Below are 7,509 nucleotides of genomic sequence, written 5' to 3'. Positions count from 1 at the left end.
AAAGCACAAAGCTGTTCCTGATGGTCCAGTGTGTCAGATTCTGGGCTCTCACAGCTGTAACTGGGGTTTGAGCTCCGTTAAGGGACTGGTTTTGTGGAGAGAACCAAGCAGAAGAATTGACAGTTTCAGCAGGAAAGGTGACCATTGCTCCACAACCTCAGTCCCAGGATTCATTCCTGCTTCACCCAGCATGGCCCTATGATCAACAGAAATGAACTGCCAGTGGAGGTCCTCAGTAATCCAGGTCATGGTTTCTCTAGATTGCTGTGTTGTACTCAGGACACTTGCAAATATCAGCCTCTTTCCTCCATGATCTCTCATTCTTTCTGTTCTCTCCATTTCTCCTCTTCGTTTCTACTCCTTGCTGACTGTTGTTCCTCATTTGTGGCAGAGTTCAGTCAGTGGACCAGACATTTTGCCACTGCACTGTCCATCATCAGGGCATTTAACATCCAGGACTGGCTCCCAGATCATGGCCATGACCTCATCCCCTGCACCAGTGGACAGTTCATCAAGGATGGCAAACATGTGGGTCTCAATTCCCCTCCATCTTTGTAGGTTGGTTACATTTCCTCCTGGTCTTTAATCCATCTTTCGTTGACATTCTTCTGTTGAGCCCAGTTTGTTGACTGCCAGGCTGTCTTACTTTTCAATGGCACAACAGCAGACAGCAAGAGGGTTGCTATGGTGCAGTTGGTAAAATCCCTATCTATGGTCTGCAGAAATATGCTGGGAGTTCTTTTTTATTATGAACCAGAATTCAAAGACTGACCAAGGAAACCAAAGCACAGAATTTAGAGATCAAAGAAAGAAATCAAAGACAGAACCTGAAGATCAGGAAATGGCACAGATCAATGAGATCCATGGACTCATCAGTGAAGGTTTTCTTTTGGTTCATGGTCACTTGTTGTCATACTGGTGTGATGATGTCAGACCCTTCACATTCAGTTCAAACAGACTCCAAAGTGTAGCTGTGATGCAGAGGGCAGCAGCCTTGTGCTTGGTACCGTCATGGTTCTCTGCATTGTTAGCAAACTCACCAAAGACCTCCCTGAAAGCAGGATCATTTTCCCACAGTGCTTTTTTGACCAAGTACCAATTTGTCCCTCTTTAAAAAACAACAAACAAAGATGAGGTCAGACTGAGATGGACAAGATGATATGGATGTGATTTATGGCTTTCAAACTCCAAATATTCAATTTTTCTTCAGGGCTTTTGAGAGGTTCTGGGTAATGAATGAAAATTTAAGTTGGGCAAAAACGACATGCGGGGTCACTGTGTGTGTTTACACGTGTGTGTATTTCTTGTTTTATGGTGTTGGAGACCATTTCCATCATCAACACTGATCAGGAGTCCTCGTCCTCATGGGGACCAAAGACCGGCCCTGATGCAGCGCAATGCAGTTTGTGAGTTCTTTCAGAGTGAAGGTCTGGATTGAGTTTAGTTTCAAATAAAGATTAAGATTCAGTTGGTTAAGATTAAGATTAAGATTAAGGTTAGGCTGCACATAGAATGAAGTTGATCGAATGTTCTCATAAGAATAGCTGGGCACACCTGAGTGTGTTTACATGCAGACTTCCTCTTGTGACAACTGATGTCATTGGAAACCATCTTGAGGACATTTGGAGAAAGTTCAATCATTCAGCTGCAGTTACAGTGACTTACAACACTGCAACAACAACAAAAAAACACCCCTCCACAAACACTCTTGTCCAACCTTTGTGCCCAAATTTTCTCCTCATGAGGCACCAAATCAAGTCAAGTCAGTTTTATTTGTTTAGAACCAAATCACTACAAAAACAGCCATGAAGTTGATCTGGTTGGCACTGGTATTTTTTCTTGCTGCAGCTCAGGAGTGATTCAGGAGAAGAGTTTCAGAACAGCCCAGGTTGGGGACTGGAATTTTGAAGTTTCCCCTGGAACCAAACAACCTTGGGAGGTAAAACCTCCAATCCTAGCCACTCAGATGCAGCAGCAGAAGAAGCTGTCATCTACCCTGACAGTCAGAGCATCAAGTCAAGAAAACATCAACCATCTTGTATGTGGAGTCTGGATTCTTTTCTAGAATGAGACGGCAATGACAGTCCTGCCAAGTGACATCACTGACATGAATGGATGACTTCAGTCACGTGACTGGATGACTTCAGTCACATGACTGGATGACCTGAATGAATAAGAAATCAAATATAAAAATGCTTTATTTTAAGATCTAGAATATCTTGTGAATATCTGGAGCTTCATTCCAGCAGCAGACCTCCTCAGGTGATGACTTCATATTTGACATGTTTACCATTCAATGAGACTCATTGTCAGTCCATTGAAATCTACTGGTGTTCCTGGTGAGTTGATTTAACAACATGAGCTGACAGAATCTACGTTCAGGTAGGAACCACCACATCCAGGGGTCTGGACCTTAGAGCAGACAGAGCCATCAAAGTAGCAGACTAAGCTAGCAGACGTTAGCATTGAGAAGAAACTGATACCTGAGCCTACTTTTGGGTCTGGTCAAGTGATGACACAATAATGTGACATCATTTTCAGACTGACGCCTGCTCAGCACTGACCAAACACTGCCCTATTGCATTGTGGGAAATTTCTGCGTGGCTTGTGTCCATCAATACACACAAAGAAATTTATCTCATGCTGCCGTGACCCGGATTCGAACCGGGGTTGCTGCGGCCACAACGCAGAGTACTAACCACTATACGATCACGGCTTCCTCAACAGCAGTTTGAGCTTCGATGTCTTTGTCTCATTGAGTGTTGCGGCGAACAGCTGTTGAACAGCTGATGCGCGACTGCGGCGGCCCCTGATGCAGGAGACGGGCCAGGCGCCGTTCAGAAGGTGGTGGATATTATTCTTGGTGTTTTTAGGGCATGTTTCGGCCGGTCAAATCCTGATCGGGGCCAGTTTGGTTGTGTTGTCTGCAGCATTATAAAGGTGGGTCAAACAATTTAGGTTGAGACGAAGGACGGCACGGGCAGAGCAGACGCAGGTCTTCATTCCACCCGCAGAGCTGTAGAGCATGGATCATGTCAAGGACTAAATGAGGGGAAAGAGAGCAGGAGAGCAGGGCAGAGACAAAGACAGATAATGCTCTCCTAAAACAAGGACTGTTCCGTCAATGGGAGAGCAGAGTGGCGCAGAGGAAGCGTGCTGGGCCCATAACCCAGAGGTCGATGGATCGAAACCATCCTCTGCTAAAAGAAGAAAAATAAAATAAACCTGCATCTTTAGAAATATGTGTCTGTTAAAAAGAGGTTCATAAGGATATTTTCTTCCACCAGAATCACCAACCATTGTGAGAGTTAACAACAGTCCACTTCCTGACTGAAGCAAAAGTAGACTTCAAAAGGTTTTTCTGATTCAACATAGCAGCTAAATTTCCATTTCCATTTCCTGAACAGGACAGGTTAAAAAAAAGGGAATGTTATGACTTCCTCTGTATGTTAGAATATGAACTACTAAAAATGTTCATGCCCAGTTTAAAGTTAGAATTAAATTTAAAGTAGAAAACCTTCCCTCTTCAATCCTGTCACTCAGTGTTGTAAACTGTTTCAAACAAATTCTACCGTTGAACAGTTCAAGTGTTTCTAAAGAAGCTGAATGTTCTCCTCTGCTTTCCTCAATTGTGTTTCTTTCATGTCCTCCTGAGATCAAAGACAGAATTCTAGGTACAAATAAATATACTATCAAAGCCCCCTGATGACATTATCATCAATTCTGTCTTTGATCTGGAGGCTCTTGCTTTAATCTTGGCTTTGATCTGACTAATGTTTCCTGACAGGTTGCTGTTTGCACTCCAGAGCAACCAGTAGTTGATCCTATCAGACCAGTCTGATGAACAAAGCTTTTCACTGTCAGTGGAATCACTGGGAAAAGAAACTCCTCCTGTCAGATGAAGGCTTCACAGTGTTGAGGAGGGTTTGTTCAAATGATTCTAGAAGAATAAATCAAAACCTCATCATTGAACATGAACATTAATCACTGATGACTGTTTGAACTGAACCTACTGGATACTGTGGTGCCTGATGAGGAGACAACTTGGGTACAAAGTTGCAGAAGAGGGTTTTTGGAGAGGAGATTTAGATGAGATGGTTTCCAAATCAAATCGGTTGTCACAAGGGAAAGTCTGCATGGAAACACACACACACACACACACACACACACACACACACACACACACACACACAGAGTCCTACTGACTAACCCATGTTTTTCTTCACTTAAACCACCACTGGAGTATTGAAAGAGATTGCATGAGACACCATCAACTTAAATTAAAAACCCCTGACTGCCTTTAATTCCCTCCTGGCTGCAGGAAATTAGACAGACCAGCCCCCATAGCGGGCCTGCAGGATGGTGCAGTGGTTAGCACTGTGCCCTCACAGCAAGAAGGTTCCGGGTTTGAGTCCTGGCTCGGGCGCGGGATCTTTCTGTGTGGAGTCTCCATGTTCTCCCCGTGCCTGCATGCGTCCTCTCTGATACTCCAGCTTCCTCCCACAGTCCAAAAACATGCAATTTGGGGACGAGGCTGATTGGATTCTCTAAATTGACCGTAGGTATGAGTGTGAATGGTTGTTCGTCTCTGTGTGTTGGCCCTGTGATGGACTGGCGACCTGTCCAGGGTGAACCCCGCCTCTCGCCCATAGATGCTGGGATAGGCTCCAGCCCCCCCCGCGACCCTTACTAGTAAGGAATAAGCAGAAGATGACGATGGATGGCCCATAGAGTGGAGGTGAGACCACAACCATGCTCTACAATCAATATTTACATCAAACCAGCAACAACTTAACCTGACTAAATATATACATGATTCCAGACTACTACACCAACTCAGTCATACATCCACATAATCATTCAATGAACCTTGTCTGTGATTGTACCCCCTCCCCCATCTGGGAGCAAAGGTTTGCACCTACAGCTCTTAAGGAGCTTCCTTGGGCCACTCTCCCCTTTTGGCTCCACCCCCTTTAAGGAAACCACCAGGAAGAGGTGAGGACTGACCGTGATGACTGAAACTGCCACATTTACATGAGACAAACTAGATCAACACTAAATACCAGGCCTTGCACAGTGATTCCCACTGACTGACACTGGTGTCTTCATTTTCCACAGGCAGGATGGCCGGTCCCCCTGTGCTTCCCAGGTCCCCCCCTGGAACACATGGCATAGAAAATGTTTCACTTGTTTGCTGATTCAATAAACCTCACCATTAACATGTGTGTGATCCTCTAATTTACATAAACTCTTAATACCAAGACAAATGCTACCTTCAATTAATCATTGATGTCATGGAACCCTTGGTCTCCATTACATTGGTCAACCAGAGAAGCTTCAACTGGTGACGCTCATTAAACCATGCATGAAGGTCAAGCTCCATTATCTGCTGTGCTCCTTAACAGGGGAATTAGCTCCAATGGTAGAGCGCTAGCTTAGCATGTGAGCAGTAGAGGGATCGATGCCCTCCTTCTCAGAATACTTTAACTTGTTCTGTTGATCAGAGGAGCTGCTGGGTGTTGAATGCTGATGTTTGTCCACTGCTGTGATAAAGTGTCCCCAGCAAGTCATCACCCTGTAAAGCACCAAATAACAAAAGTTACACTTTACAAGTAGAACAGGTCCAGTTCAACACTCCTTAAATGAATTTACACCCAACAATTCTTCATGAGCAAGCATATCCTAGCTTAGGCCCAACTTTTCTTGGCGCTCTCCCAGATGCTTGGGAGCTTCTGGGGGAGCGCTAGTTGGGCCTAAGCCAGGAACTAAGCTAAGTTGGTCTGCACCAGCTAGTGAGCATTGGCTAGCTCTCGCAGCTTTTGGTGCAGAGCCGCTGCAGGTCCAATTCAGCCTCACCATAAGCCTCACCTCCAACACAACAAGAAAACTACATTTAACACACTTATCAGTATCACTAAAGGAGGCAGAGGAGGAAGAAAACATGTGGCACTCTGAGCAGGAGAGAGGAGGACAAGAGGGAGAAGCCATCGTTAGCTTGGAGTGGAGAATTTACAAGGCAGAAAGACTGTTGCTACCAGAATGATGGTCTTTTAAACTTCAGCCAAATAAAGCAAGTAGGTATTAATTTTTGGTGGGTAATTAGTCAACGAAATAAGGAATTAGCAGGGAGGATCACACTTTAGCTAGCACAATGAAGCAAGGCTCTACGTTCAGCAACACAGAAAAAGGACTTGAGGTCACACGCTTCCTGCAACCAAGGTCAAAAATCCAGGACGGACGAAGGGGAGGACAACAAAGACAAAGACACAAGAAACAGAGATAATAACCATAAACTCCATAACAACCATAACAAATATAACCATACAGAACATATATAACAAATATAACAAGAAAGGCATTAAAAGATATGTCACCTCTGGTCAAATACCCTGATTTGCATTTGTGTCTCTCAGCATTTTCATTTTCATGTTAAAGCCTCCAGAATGAGGGGATGAATGCTGCAAAATGGAACAGCAACATTGAACCAAGTACAGGATTGGTGGGAGACTGATGGTCGCTGTTTGGGTTTTTGAAGAACAAGGAGGGCGTGGCTTCAAGTTGGATTCTCAGAGACTATTTCCCCAACCTCTACATTGGAATCTGCACTGCCATCCAGTCACATGACTGAAGTCATCCAGTCACATGACTGAAGTCATCCTGTCATGTCAGTGATGTCACTTGGCAGGACTGTCATTGCCGTCTCCTTCTTGAAAAGAATCCAGACTCCACCTGTGGCTCCATGATAACTGATGGACCTCTGGTTGGAGGCTGGACGATGATGTTTGGACTGGAAGGAAAACTCCTTGTCCAAATTCCATTGTGTTCAAGTTTAAAGTCCCACAATCAGAAGTAGCTGAATCTGACAGGTGAAGGTTTGGAACTACAAGATGGTGATGTTTTCTTGACTTGATGCTCTGACTGTCAGGGTGGATGACAGCTTCTTCTGCTGCTGCATCTGAGTGGCTATGATTGGAGCTTTTACCCTCCAAGGTTGTTTGGTTCCAGGGGAAATTTTAGAATTCCAGTCCCCAACCTGGGCTGTTCTGAAACTCTTCTCCTGAATCACTCCTGAGCTGCAGCAAGAACAAATACCAGTGCCAACCAGATCAACTTCATGGCTGCTAACAGCCTCAGACACTTTATTTCCATCAATTTAGAGCCAAGAAGGCCCTCACCTGTGGTTCTCCTCCAGGAGGGTCCAGGTTCTGCCATTGGGGCTCCTGGTGCCACTGCCAGAGAGCCTCAGCTGCACACTGCAACATTTCAACAGGAGATTGACATTCCTTCAAATGTCCTGACATCTGATTCCAATGGTTCTGTTCCATATTTATATTTTAAAATGAATCACACAATGAAAGCTGCCTCAGCAGGTTTAAGAGAGAGAACAAGCTAAGAGATCTGAAACCAGTAAAATATGCTTTTCTGTGTGCAAACTAGTGAGGGGCATGGAAGGATATTTTACCACCAATCCAGAACCCAGACTTTAGTCATGTGATGAGATGGAGTCTC

The 7,509-nt window shown here is 44.7% G+C and overlaps 2 non-coding genes across 2 annotated transcripts; one reads left to right on the top strand and one right to left on the bottom strand.

Moving 5' to 3' along the window:
- Positions 1-2,644: 2,644 nt before the first annotated feature.
- Positions 2,645-2,716, bottom strand: trnah-gug (transfer RNA histidin (anticodon GUG)). Its single transcript has one exon. It is a non-coding gene; the product is annotated as a tRNA-His (tRNA).
- A 415-nt stretch (positions 2,717-3,131) lies between these two features.
- Positions 3,132-3,203, top strand: trnam-cau (transfer RNA methionine (anticodon CAU)). Its single transcript has one exon. It is a non-coding gene; the product is annotated as a tRNA-Met (tRNA).
- Positions 3,204-7,509: the final 4,306 nt, after the last annotated feature.

Source organism: Aulostomus chinensis, chromosome 1 (assembly GCF_037954235.1).
Source record: "Aulostomus chinensis isolate RoL2024-O1b breed Wild chromosome 1, RoL_Achi_v1.0, whole genome shotgun sequence".
NCBI classification, from domain to species: Eukaryota; Metazoa; Chordata; class Actinopteri; order Syngnathiformes; family Aulostomidae; genus Aulostomus; species Aulostomus chinensis.
The sequence above is the reverse complement of the archived record's forward strand: the minus strand, read 5'-3'. Positions and strand labels throughout refer to the sequence as shown.